The sequence below is a fragment of the Pantherophis guttatus genome, chromosome 4 (genome assembly GCF_059756535.1).
Source record: "Pantherophis guttatus breed Tessera chromosome 4, ASM5975653v1, whole genome shotgun sequence".
Classification (NCBI taxonomy): Eukaryota; Metazoa; Chordata; class Lepidosauria; order Squamata; family Colubridae; genus Pantherophis; species Pantherophis guttatus.
Window position 1 is genome coordinate 140,119,896 of NC_142066.1, and position 14,818 is coordinate 140,134,713.

The window sequence follows — 14,818 nt, forward strand, 5'->3', positions numbered from 1 at the left end:
TTAAAACTAACTATCAAAATCTTTGCTACTGGATCCTGCAGTATCTCTACAAAACAGAGGACAGGTGTTTGTTTTTTAAAAAAAAAAATTAGGTACAAAGAGGACAGCAAATTGAATCAGAACATTAAATTTGAAAACTTCTGTGTTACTGCCATAGTTTTTAATATATGCTTTGATACATAAAGTGTGAATAACTGAGAAAGAACGTTCTTGAGTATTTGTTGAAATGTCTGCTAACTACAAGAAACTACAATGTACTATATTTATTTAATTTGTTTGCCACACATCTTACTACAAGGTGTATAAACAACATTACTATCAAACTGCTTTTTTAAAAAAAAAATAAGGAGCATTATTTATAAAATAATTATCCATGTCATGGATAGTGTCTGAGGATTCCTAATGAAATGCTATTTTTCCTCATATCATAACTGAGAAAGACTCTATGGTCTGCCATTCACTACTTGTATTAATAACAGCAAAATTCAAGAATGTCTCTCACAATAGCATAATTACAGTACATACCTCATTTACTCAATTGATAAGTCAGAAGTTTTATTATATATTAACAAACACTTGGTGTTTGTTAATATATACCCCGAGTCTCATTAGCCGTGCGGGTTGTTACGGGAGCTTCCTGTTACTCCCGTGTAACACCTCTCCTGCGCGAGCTGCACTGGCTGCTGGTTGCCCTTCAGATCCGCTTCAAGGTGCTGGTTCTCTGGACGGCCCCTGACCTCTGCATTTTCTGCACCGACCTGAAGACATGGCTGTTTCAGCAATTTCCCTGATCTGCTACGAGATTTTATTCTGTTTGGGGTTTTATATTGGCTGTTTTTAGGATTTCTTATTGTTTCATGTTTTTATTCTGTGTGCCGCACCGAGTCCTACGGGAGAAGGGCGGCATATAAATTTAATTAAATAAATAAATAAATAAATAAATAAGTTGTAAAGCAAATCAGCAATCTCAACTTAAAATGACAGTAATTATCTCCTATATAGACCAAAACAAAAAAAAAAACACCACCCCAATTGCAGTTGAAAGGACATAACTAAGATATCTTTACATCATCTGGTGTAAATGGTTTCATCATAGTTACTTGGCAGTTGAAATGTATACATAATAAATTGTACGAATAATGATGAATATTTGTAGCTCAGGATTGACATGAGTGGTCCTGGGTGCTCTGAGCTTGCTTGTTTCCTTGCAGACGTTTTATTACCCAAACTAGGTAACATCAGCAGTGCTAGCGAGGAGTGCTGTTTACTGTCACTTTATATTCTGGTGGCATGCCTGTCAGTGTTGGTGGGGGTGGTCTTAGTGATTCTTTGGTTGGGCTATTTTGCTGTTGGCTTCTTTGGCACTTTCTTGATTGGGGTATTGTTTACTTGATTGTTGGTCTGATGTTAACCTGATTAACAGCATAGTTAATGCTGATCTGAGTGCTGACTGCGGATAGAGAGATGCTTAGGTCTTTTTGGTCCTTTTTGGGCTGGGTGATAGTCTCTTTTGCATAGTCTATAGATGTTGTTAATGACTATGTGTCTTAGTGATCTTGAGATAGGGGATATAGTCACCGAGCCCTTGTCATGGTCAGATCACTCACTCCTTCGCCTTGACCTTCGAACCGCTGCACCCTGCCGCAGGGATACGGAGCCGGTAAGATGGTTCTGCCCCAGGCGCCTGATGGAACCTGATAGGTTCCAGATGGAGCTTGGGCCATTTTCTGAGGCTCTGGCACACGCCTCAACTGGAGAACTAGTGGCCGCCTGGGATAGATTGGCCGCTGGAGCTCTGGATCGGGTCGTGCCTTTGCAGCCTCTGACCCGGCGCCGATCTCACCTGGCTCCCTGGTTCACTGAGGAGCTAAGGGAGTTGAAGCGCCAGAAAAGACGCCTAGAGAGTAGTTGGAGGGCCAGCCTTTCCGAATCCGACCGGACACTGGTAAGATCTCATATTAGGAATTACCTAGTGGCGATAAAAGCAGCGAAATGTAATTATTTTGCTGCTCTTATTGCATCATCAGATAATCGCCTGGCTGCCCTGTTTAGGGTGACCCGCCCCTTACTCCACCAGGGAGCGCGGGAGGACCCCTTGGAGGGTAGAGTCAAGGATTTTGTACAGTATCTGTATGACAAAATCACTCAGATTCGGAAAGATCTGGACTCTGACTGGATAGGTTCATGGGGGACAACTAGGGCAGGTCTTGAGAATGTTATCTGGGATGAGTTTGATCCTGTGACTCCTGATGACGTGGACAGGATTCTGGGGAGACTGAATGCGACCACATGTTTGTTGGACCCGTGTCCCTCCTAGTTAGTGCTGGCTTCCCGGGAGGTGATGCGAGGCTGGCTCCAGGGAATTATAAATGCTTCATTGGGTGAGGGTGACTTCCCCGCTGCCTTGAAAGAGGCGGAGGTAAGGCCTCTCCTCAAGAAGCCTTCCCTGGATCCGGCAGTGTTGTTGAATTATCGTCCAGTCTCCAACCTTCGCTTTATTGCGAAGGTTGTTGAGAGTGTGGTTGCGCGACAGATCCCCCAGCACCTGGATGAAACAGCGTATCTGGATCCGTTCCAGTCGAGCTTCAGGCCTGGGTACAGCACGGAAACGGCATTGGTTGCATTGGTGGATGATCTCTGGAGGGCTCGGGACAGGGGTTGCTCCTGGTCCTATTAGATCTCTCAGCGGCTTTTGATACCATCGACCATGGTATCATGCTGCACCGGTTGGAAGAGTTGGGGGTGGGAGGCACTGTGTTGCGGTGGTTCTCCTCCTTTCTCTCTGACCGGTTGCAGTCTGTGTTGGCAGGGGGGCAGAGGTCGACCCCGAGGCGCCTTATATGTGGGGTACCACAAGGGTCGGTCCTCTCGCCCCTTCTGTTCAACATTTATGTAAAGCCGCTAGGTGAGATCATCCGTGGTTTCGGGGTGAAGTACCATCAGTAGCTGACGATACACAGCTGTACATCCCGGACCACCCCAACGATGCCCTTGAAGTGATGTCCCGATGCCTGGAGGCCGTGCAGATCTGGATGGGAAGGAACAAGCTCAGGCTCAACCCGTCCAAGACCGAGTGGCTGTGGTTTCTGATGTCCCGATATAGTCAATTGACGCCATCGCTGACTATCGGGGGTGAATTGCTGGCCCCCACAGAGAGGGCTCGCAACTTGGGCGTCCTCCTGGATTCACGGCTGTCTTTAGAAGAGCACCTGACAGCCGTGACCGGGAGGATTTTCTATCAGGTTCGCCTGATTCGCCAGTTGCGTCCCTTTCTGGATCGGGACTCTTTAAACACGGTCACTCATGCCCTCGTCACTTCCCGCCTGGACTACTGCAATGCTCTCTACATGGGGCTCCCCTTGAGGAGCACCCAGAGGCTCCAACTGGCGCAGAGTGCGGCTGCGCGGGTGGTTATGGGAGCGACGTGGCGCTCCCATGTAACACCTCTCCTGCGCGAGCTGCACTGGCTCCCGGTGGTCTTCCGGGTGCGTTTCAAAGTTTTGGTTACCACCTTTAGAGCGCTCCATGGCTTAGGGCCTGGTTATTTACGGGACCGCCTGCTACCGCAAACAGCCTCCCACTGGCCGGTACGCTCTCACAGAGAGGGACTCCTCCGGGTGCCGTCGGCCAAACAATGTCAGCTGGCGACCCCCAGGGGGAGAGCCTTCTCTGTGGAGACACCTACTATCTGGAACGAGCTCCCCCCAGAGATACGGAGGATCCCGGATCTATGCACCTTCCGCCGCACTCTTAAAACCTTTTTATTTCACCAGGCTAGTCTGGCCTAACCTTTCCCATTCTTTTTTAACGTAAATTTTAATGTAAATTTTAATTTGTTCTTAACCTGGGGTTTTAAATTTGTTTTGGGCTAAATTGATTTAATTCTGTTCTTAATTTTTGTATTTTACGTGTTTTATTCTGTGCCTGTTCACAGCCCTGAGTCCTTCAGGAGTAGGGCGGTATACAAATTAAATAAAATGAAAATGAAATGAAACGATAGCTGATTTGTTAGAGTGCCAGGCTTCTAGAAATTCCCTGATGTTTTTGGACACAACTTGGTCTAGGATGGTCATATTTTCCCAACTGAAACTATGGTTAAATCTGTGTATATGTTGTGAAATTATAGAATTTTCAACGTGTCTTCTGACTGCTAATTGCTGTTTGTGGATACATTTTGCCAGTCATCTGCCTGGCCTACATAGTGGTTGTAGCAGTCCTTACACTGTATGTTATAGATGACTCCTGTTTGTTCTTCTGGGGTTCACCTATATTGGGGATGGGATGACTTAAAGAGAACCAATTAAATTTGCCAGCGCACATGAAATGAGAGTGTGAGAGATTCTGTATATTCTTCAGGCAATAAATTATCTTGGCTTAGCCATGACACTTGAAGTATCTTGAAATTCATATAACCCAAAACTTTTTCTTGAGGCTATCCTGACATACTTCTTTCTTACCTTCCATTTATCATGTTAGACAAAAAACACAGTTGTGTTTCAGATCAGCCCTGAAGATATCTATCTAGATTATCTATGCTGTTCATCTTCTTAAATATGCCAAAGAGCAACAGCCTTTTGGACCTTGTCTATATTTTAAAGCATCCCTTCTTCTACATTGATTACTTTGGCAGAACACATAGTAGGTGACAGTATGACTTAAAGGTATGAAAGCAGATTTACTGGCAACGACTTCTGATTTGCACTTAGGAACAAAATATGTTGGCAGATAGCAAAAAGTGGTTGGATGAAATTCAGGATTCAACCAAATCCTGATTGGCTGAGAAGTACATGAAGATTTATTTGAACAGTACATTATGACAGATTGGAAAGCAACTAGCACCCAGTAGAAGTTGTTGGCAGAGCTCTTGACTTCAGGTCATAACTACTCACTAAAGATAAATTCCACTTATCTTTAGCACTGTGATTTGTCACTTCTGTCAATATTGAAGAATTACTGCTTCTTTGAATAAAGAGATCTTCAGTCATTCAATGATACAGTGGATCAAATTTTAGCAAAGACTCCATTCATAAACTATTTAAGAAGCCAGATTTGGACTTGGGTCTTTGGTCAAACTGAAATTTAATTAAAGCTTAAAAGAACCCTCCAAGAATCAGCAACTCCTGGTCTGACACAATGTTGAATGAAATATGGAAATGGTCTTTTTTTTAAAAAAAAAAATTGATTTATATGCCGCCCTTCTTCGGAGACTCAGGGCGGCTTACAATGCTCTAAGCAATAGCCTTCATTCTTTTGTATATTTATACAAAGTCAGCTTATTGCCCCCACAACTGGGTCCTCAATTTACCTACCTTAGAAAGGATGGTAGGCTGAGTCAACCTTGAGCCTTGGCGAGATTCGAACCTGCAGTAATTGCAGGCAGCTGGTCTTAATAACCAGTTTAATAACAGGGTGCCTTAGACCACTGTACTACTAAGGCTCTTTTGGGAGACCTGGCAAAGAGATTCTGCCCATAGGGAATGGTCAGATGACAGAAACCATAATCCGGAGCTGCATAGTGGAGGGAACAAAAAGCTCAGGAGGAATTTGTCCTAAGTTATTGGACATAAAAGTTATTGGACTATAAAACTGATGGTATGAGAAATACTCTTGCAGATTTGTTAATGTAGCTTTACAATAAAGAAGAATGGGCTTATCTGGTTGCTTCCTTTCTAGTTTACCTGGAAAGGCTAACAAATGTAATGATCCATTTCTTATAAATGCTATTGTATATCTAAAGCTGTCCAAGATAGTTACTTTATGAAACTGATTGCATAACCAGTGTTTTCATACAATTTGGATTACTTGTACTATAGTATTTGCTTGTTTGTTTATTTGTACTATAGTATTTGCTTGTTTGTTAATTAAAACAAGGCATACTACATGACATAAAGTTTAAAATATTAAATACAAGATTAAAATATGTACAAATTGAACCAGATCTTGACCAGAAACTAGCAACATTAAATGTGTTCTGTCATGCTGCTATAAGGTACTCAAGTGTACACTGATCAAGATATAATCTTTAATGTTATTTTGTCCACGGACCTTCAGTTTAGTGTTGGTAGAGTGCTGCTTATATATTAGGGCTCTATTTAAAGTAACCCCTAAATATTCAAGGCTATGGCAATGCTCCAATAACATCCCTTTTCATATAATTTGCAGCTTCCTAGCAACATACTTATTGCGAAGATGGAAGGCACATACCAGAGTTTTTGCTGGATTTCGTCTAAACTAGAATTATTTTTAACTTTTGGGATGATCTGGGATAGATATGGTGCCATGGTAAACGTTCTATGAGTGATTACAATATGAGTTTGTTAACAGAGCTTTGAAACTTAAATTTTGTTTTGTTTTAGTATTACTATTCTTCCTGTTAACTATTTTGTCATATATAGAAGACAGGTCAGTAATTTACAAATAGATGTATCAGTGTAAACATTTTGGTGAGGTGCCTGTTTTGCAAGGGATGGGAATCAATGACATATTAATGCATTAATATTCACTTAGAGAGGGATATTGTATGTGTATTATATGTATGTGTTTATGTATCTTTTTCTTTTTTAATTATTATTTTGTTATTTTTTTATCGTTTTGATTTTTTTAAAGTTTTATATCTTAACTTTGTCTTGAATAAAATAAAAAATAGATGCAAAGAAAAAATAAATAACAACAACCACAAACCATGTCCCATCTGAATGGACTTAATTCCAAATACCTGCAGTATCTCTCTATGCTATTTACAAGTTGGATCCTGTTCTTCCTTAAGGTATGAAATACTACTCCAGGATGCATAATGGATGTGGTTAGCAATACACCCTGATTTTACAATTTTAGATTTATGATATTCTTTTAAAATATGTATTGTTTTATTGTCTTTTTGTATATCAAGGCAACCATTTTTAAAGGCCATGAATCATGTCTTAAATTCTTCCATTTGACCTACTTCCTTCATCCCTTTTTCAGCTTGATTGGCCATGATGGGTTGTAATATTGTCTAAAATTAGGAAAAAGTTTGCTGTGTCTACTTTCTTATACCTTACATAATTTTATATATTTCCTTAGATCTTTCATCTATTAGTCTGTTTAAAAAGTTAAAAATCATAACTTTATAATTTTTTTGTCATGAGAGAATCCCAATAGCAATAATTCCTTTGATAATGTTGATGGTCTTCTTCTGCAGTTTTTAAAAAATCTCTGATCTTTCTTTTGTAATAGGGCAAACAGAATATGTATAAAATTCCACATATTGTATGATCATTTAATGTATGTTCATAAAGACATTAAATCAACTATTTTCTTGTTATTTAAATTTATGGTGCCTTACTAATTATGCTACCAAAATCATAACAAGATATTATACACCCAAAGGATGAAAGAAGAATATATACTCACAATGGAAGAATAGACTTTGAAATTAATGGAGCTTGCTGAAATGGCAAAATCGACTGCTTTGCTTAAGGACACTAATTTGATTAAATTTTATGTGCTCTGTAGCCATTGATAGATTTCTTACAAGATAAAAAGAAGAATCATCTTCTGACTTTTGGTTTTGAAGATTAGATTGCATTTGGCTAGAAGAATATTGTAGCGTTCTAAATATAAGGTTATTTACATTTGATAACTTACTACCCTTTAGATGAAACTGATATGAACATTTTATGAATACTGGTTTTACTAAGTTGACTATTAGTATTTTAAGATATTTTATAGGTTGGTATTATTTCTTTAAACTTAGAGACAGGTGGTTGTTTCATTAATATCTCTATACTAAAAGAAATGTGGAGGTCACTTTTGTTACATTTATTTGATATTTTCTTCTTTTTATCATTTTTAATGTTTTCTTTTTGTGTTAATTTATATTTTAATGTCAACATCTATTAAAGATATTTTAAAAATTGTAACAGGATAAATCAGTTGAAAAAACAATCTTACAATAAAAACTGTCAGTGAATACTTTAGATTCCTTTGACTCATAAAAAAATACTTCCGGAACAGTGAAGAAAATGCCCTATAGCATTGTACAATGTTGTGCATGCTTTGGAATGAAATATCATTAGGTGAATACTCTTCCTCATTGTCACTTCCGGTATTAAATGAAGTAACAACAGTTCCCTCAAGTTCAACTTTTAGGGCCTAGACCCGTGATGGTGAACCTCTGGCACGTGTGCCACAGGTGGCATGCAGCGCCCTCTCTGTAGGCAGGCGAGCTGTTGCCCAGTTCAGCTCTGCCCCGCATGCAGGCGCGCCTCCCTCTGGCCAGCTGGTCATCGGGTCTCTGCTGTGCATGCACGGGGGGGGGGGGGTTAGAGTGCATGGGAAGCCATGCACGCATACAAGGGGCAGGGCACGTGCAGGGGGCCACATGCATGTAGGGGATGGGGCATGTGTGCGGGAGGGCTGCACATGCATTACATTTGGGGGATTCAAGTATATGCATGCACATTCATGGACGCATGTGCATGCTTTGGGCATTCGGTCCGGAAAAAGTTAGCCATCACTGGCCTAGATCTGCGATGGCGAACCTATTGCACACGTGCCACAAGTGTCATGCACAGCCATTCCTGTGGGCACGCGAGCCGTTGCCATAGATCAGCTCCACTGCGCATGTGTGTATGCCTCCCGCCGGCCAGCTGATTTTTGGGTCTCTGCCATGCATGTGGGAGACGCGCATGCTGCCCCTCCCCTCCTAGGACTCTCCACACAACACGTTTTGGATGCCAGTTAAGTACAGGGCTCGTCTGGGAGGGTGAAAAATGGGCCTACCGGAAATCTGGAAATGAGCCGTTTCTGGCCTCCAGAGGCTTCAAGGAGCCTGCTAGGCCCAACACGGGGCGTGTGGAGAGTCACGCACGGATTCGAGGGGGAGTGAGGCAGCGCGGGGGGGGGTCTCATGTGCCTGCGCAGAGGGGCAGGGAATGCATGGGGGGCCATTGGATTATGGGTCTGGGCACACACATGCGCGCTATCACATGCACAAGCACACTTTTGGCGCCCAAGGAAAAAAAGGTTAGCCATCACTAGCCTAGACCCTTCTTCAACATCTCTGTGTGGTTTTCTCCACTGCAGAATGAAAGTGGTTTCCTATTGCCTTCTTCCAGAATGCTTTTTCAAATTCCCAATCTGTTTTACAGTCCTGATATTCCTAGGGTGGATCCTTCCTTTCAAAACTAACCATGACCTGCTTAGTTTCCAAGCCAGATATAATTGTCCAGGTATTACCACTTGTTCTGTTAGTTTATGACTGCCATCATGAAAGTACTACATTTCAGTTAAGGAACATCAGATGAAATAAAAATTTAATGAGATTTAATGTGATAGACAGCGTTGTTGAAATAAAACAGCGGACGTCTGCAGAATAAATGGAATTATCACTGCCAGCAACATTGTTCTGCTGGCTACAAGAAGACATTGCTTTCCTTCAAAAAGTGAAGGAAAAATTCTTTCAGACAGAGAAGCTTCATCCAAGGTCAGATTATTTATTGAGGATAAGGAGAAATTATTTTCCATATGGAGGAGGGAAGGGAAGGGAGGGGAGGGGAGGACAGGAGAGGAAAAGGAAAAGGAAAAGGAACAAATAAAACCAAGCTCTGGTGGTCCTTGTTGCTGCAAGCTTTAAAAAAAATCAGTTAAAAAACTTGGGTCTGCTGTAAGAGAAAATATTGTATGGAAAGGATGCTACTTGATTTTTCTTCCACTTCAGAAATAGCCTTATGGCTACAACTGCTGTGTCCCTTAATTAAATTAAATTATAGATAGATAGATGATAGATGATAGATAGATAGATAGATAGATAGATAGATAGATAGATAGATAGATAGATAGATAGATAGATTCTATTGATATAAATGCATTATTCAGCCCTTCAATTCAAATCCAAATCAGGATGACTAAAAGGAGGTTAGGTAACTGAGGTTCCGTTTGTAACTAAAATCCAGTTTTGATATTTACAAATGAAAAGCCTTCTCAAGAGAGAGAAATTTTGAACAGAGGTGCAGAACTGAACGAAGTTTAATTATTTCTCTATTGTTTCTCAAGTGTAAAATGCTCTTGTGCATATTCTCTGCCAAAGAGGTTTCAAAGCAGATTTTCTCCCAACAAGGATACTTATGAAATTTAAATATGCATGCGAGGAATATTGAGTCCAGAGCAGACTTACACATCCTGTTCCTCAATGTGACTTCTCTGTTCTTAAAATAAAAATGAAACAATGGGTCTACATACATTTATATTCAACATATATTTTACCTTTAACAGTGTTTAAATTAATGGAAAGTAAAAGAATTGCTGTACAAACAATATGCCATCACTGATATGGCTATGTAAAATCTATCTACAAATTTAGGCTCTGAAAAATATTAATCAACTCTAAGACTAATAGAAGTTCTTCCATAAAATATTAACTTTCTAAGAGGAAATGAAAAAAATAAATCTGCTCTGCTGGCAATCGATATATTGCAGCTCATGCCAAAAAAGCAGTAAATTAAAACAAATCAAGAAAAAAAATTAAACTAAGTACTTGCTTGGCTTGAGTTTCTGAAAGAAGAAATGTAAGAAAGCAGTACATTGTGATCCTCTCTGACTTTTAACATCTCTTATCAGAAGCTATGAAAGTCATTATTTAACCTAAAGATATATACTTTGATTTTGTCTTTTTGATGTATTACTGTAACAGACTCATAAATATGGAAGATAAGAGAAATGTACATCGTAGAATGAGACTTATACTTGTTCTTATAAAATGTTTAAATTGAGGGGAAGCAATAAGAGTTGTTTGGGACAGTTTGAAACTTTATGAATAATATAACCAGATTTAACCAGCTAAAACATCCTTCCCTAACTTAAGGTGTATTCCAGATGCATGAGCTATATGTCAAAAAATTTCAGCCATCTTAGCCATTCAGTGTTCTTCAAGTTCATGCATTAGAAGGGTACCCATATTGAGGAACATAGATTCATAGGGCTGGAAGGAATCTCAGAGATCTTCTAATCCAACCCCTTGCTCAAGGTAGGAAACCTTACACCATCCTGATCAAATGGTTGTCCAATCTATTTTTTCCAATGATGAAGCACCCACAACTCTGGGAGGCAAGCTATTCCACTAATTAATTATCAGATTAATTATCAGACTATCAGAAAATCTCTCCTTACTTCTAGGTTGAATTCCTCTTTACAAACTTCCACAAATTATTTCGTTTGGTGCTTTGGAGAATAAGTCAATCCCTTCTTCTCTGTGATAACCCCAGAAGTATTGAAAGATTGGTGGCCAGTATTGGTGGCCACTGCTCTAAAATATATTTGAAATATATATTCCAAGTTAATGCTAAACAATAAATACTAAATTGAACAATTGTTTTTTAATGTAGGAGTTTTTATTATCTATTCATGTTATTACTACAAAATATATGTACCCAAATGTAAATAAGTAGATACAATAAAATGAAATAAAGTATATGAAGGTAGGGATAGGAAACACATTTGTAGGGTTCAGGCAAAGAAAAAGGAATCAAATTTATTTAATGTTGCATATTAATGTTCTAGAAGCTAGATTAAATAATTTGATCAGCCTCACTTGAGAAGGACAAATACTAATGATATTGTATTGAGGTTTCCACAATGATTTCCAAGCAGTAGTTGAAAGTACTCTGCATTCAACATTTAGTTACATATAGTTGAAATTATACATTGAGGGATGAAAAACAGAGATAGTATAAGAAATAAAGCTGATAAGGAAAGAACTAAAATTCCTAGGTAAAACAGAATCATTGTATACATAATAAGCAATCTCAATGTCATGAAGAGAACAACTAAACTTCTCTTGGCTTGAAAAGGCAGATGCAAAATATATTCTATGTATACAGACATATTCCATAAGTTACTCATGTTTAAATCTAACCAAGATAATGTTACTGCCAGAGCTGTAGCTATGGCTCTAAGCATTTTGTGAACACAGACCAAAAGAGTAGGAGAGGATAAATTGTGCTTCCCTTCAAGCTGGGGAATTTCTTCCTGATGTATCCCTTCATCTGCAAAATGACCAAAAGAAGAATTTTATTAAACTCGTTGGGAAAACAAAGGAGGGCAATTAAAGCAGGAGAATTGGTTGAGGCAATTGCAGAGTGATGCCAAGATTTCCTCCTGAATTCTAAAGCCCTCTGGTGTTTTTTCGTCTTACTGGCTGCTGCTAATAAATCTAAAGTTTTTAGAGATGCAGATATAGTCATAAAGAAGGTACAGAAAATGTATGGTGCAGTCAGTAAGTTGCAAGGAATAAGAGGTATATTTCACAACCAAAGGAAAAACCTTAATCCTTATATGGAGGCAATTTCAACTGAGGTTCAGTTTGTAACTAAATAAAGAGAACATTTTTTAAAAAGATTGTTGGGTGAGGATTTAAAAATAAAAGGCAGAGGGTTTTCAAATGAAACATGTGTTTCTCCTATAGATCTGTAGTGATGTGCAAAATATTCCATACAGTATGTAGTATATGTCTATGAGGCATCAGATGATGTGCGTCAAGACTGAAACTCGAATATTTAGACCAGAGTGGACCTGGAACCACGTGTGTTCTGGCTGAGCTGTTCCAAGGTGAACATGGTGGGGGGAATGCAAGACAACTGAACAACAGTTGAGGTAAAAAAAAAAAACTGGAAAAATCCAGAGAAGAGAGAGATCAAAAATGCATTATTCAGCTCAGATGCAAGAATGCAAGTATAGAAAAAGAGGATCCAGGGAAGATCAGATGAGATGTGGGAATGTCGGTTAAATGTGCCATGTTTTAACAAGCATTGCAGTGGTGGCAAGGGGACAAGACACAGAAAATCAGTGGCAGTCTGAAACACAGGCCACACAGCCAGTACGTGAGTGAAAGAGGGAGGGGCAGGCTAGTTTGGTTCTATTAACTCAACAAGAACTCTATGAACTGAGACTTGTTCTGATTTTCAGTTTAGCTAGACTATGAATTGCCTGGAAGGGGCTGGTCAATTTCTGGGTTACATCAGGTTTGTTTCATTCATGAAATAAAATACATATTTCCATCAATGCAGACTTCTTGGAGAAATAATTTTTGATAAGGAGAATAAATTTAAACAAGAGTTACATAAACAAGAGGTTGAAACAAAGGAATATGTTTGATGGAAAAGAAAAATGTTTCCCAGAAATTGTAACAATAGAGATGTAGAACTTCCAAACCAAATATCTAAAATAACTAAGCTGAAGGTGCCTGTTTCCACAAGCAAAGGAGCCAAGGAACACTAAGATACTGAAAAGGGCTGTGAGGGTAGTTTTCATGTAGGCAGTGAATGATAATGTGATAGCAACTGAACTTTAGCTGTTATTTGTCCTAGGCAATATGGCCAACAGAAAGAAATATAGCCTAAAACATATGGAAGGCATCCAACTATTTAGCTCTGAAAGCCTACCAACATGGTAAATTTGCTTGCTGTTCTCAGTTTTGTTCAGAACTCTTTTTCATTTGCTGTTTATTCTTACTCCTTCCTGAATTAGTCTCCAGGTAAAGCCATTCAATTAAGAGTACAAAATAAACAGGATGTCACAACACTGCACAATTATATTAGAAAGCTTACAGGATAACTGATGCCATTATTTCAATCTTGAATATAATTTAACCAATGCTAATGTTTCTATCTAATGTGGAGAAAAGGAACCAGGAAGTTTCTGAGCCTCATCATGTTCCCAAATCTTGTTGAATTTTCCTTTCATTAAAAGTTTACCCAACTAACAAATAGCACCACGTTGGTAAGGCAATTCTGTTGTAGTTTTCCCCATTTCACTGCAGTGCAACATACCGTATATTATCTACTTAGCCCTACATTTGTCAGAATTCCCTCATTCTGGCCGTGCGGATCTGGATGGGGAGAAACAAGCTCAGACTCAACCCCTCCAAGACCGAGTGGCTGTGGCTTCCAGCGTCCCGGTATAGTCAGCTGGTACCATCACTGACAATAGGGGATGAGATCTTGCTCCCCACAGAGAGGGCCCGCAACTTGGGTGTCCTCCTGGATTCACGGTTATCTTTAGAAGATCATTTGACAGCCGTGGCCAGGGGTGCCTTTTATCAGGTTCGCCTGATCCGCCAGTTGCGTCCCTTTCTGGATCGGGACGCCTTGCGCACGGTCACTCATGCCCTAGTTACCTCCCGTATGGACTACTGTAATGCTCTCTACATGGGGCTCCCCTCGAAAAGCACCTGGAGGCTCCAACTGGTCCAGAACGTACCCGCACGGGTGATTATGGGCGCAGCTCATTACGCCCATGTAACACCTCTCCTACGTGAGCTGCACTGGCTCCCGGTGGTCTTCCGGGTGCGATTCAAGGTGTTAGTTATCACCTTTAAAGCGCTCCATGGCTTAGGACCTGGGTACCTACGAGACCGTCTTTTGCCACCAATAGCCTCCCACCGACCAGTTCGTTCTCACAGGGAGGGACTACTGAGGGTACCGTCAGTCAAATTATGTCGACTGGCGACTCCCAGGGGGAGGGCCTTCTCTGTGGGGGCTCCAACCCTTTGGAATGAACTGCCCCCGGAGATACGGAATATCCCTGATCTCCGTGCTTTCCGCCGTGCCCTCAAGACCCTGATGTTCCAACAGGCAGGGCTAAACATACAAACACGTGAATGATTTTTTAAATGTTATCTAATTCTGGGTTTTATTTAATTGACCAAACTAAGTAATAATTTTAATTAGCAATTTTATGATGTTTGTGTGTCTATATTTTTCTTGACTGTACACCGCCTTGAGTCCTACGGGAGAAAGGCGGTATAGAAATATAATAAATAAATAAATAAATAAATAAATTC

General features: G+C 40.0%; 1 long non-coding RNA gene across 4 annotated transcripts in view; it reads right to left on the bottom strand.

The window, feature by feature from the left end:
• Positions 1-396: 396 nt before the first annotated feature.
• LOC148114371 (uncharacterized) overlaps positions 397-14,818 on the bottom strand; it is a 30,999-nt gene continuing 16,577 nt past the window's right edge. For 3 of the 4 annotated variants that reach the window (XR_015734083.1, XR_015734084.1, XR_015734082.1), the window contains one exon: positions 11,351-12,023. This is a non-coding gene — a long non-coding RNA (uncharacterized LOC148114371). Of the gene's footprint in view, positions 888-11,350; positions 12,024-14,818 lie in introns of those variants that run through there. The other variant, XR_015734085.1, reaches the window with a different exon arrangement.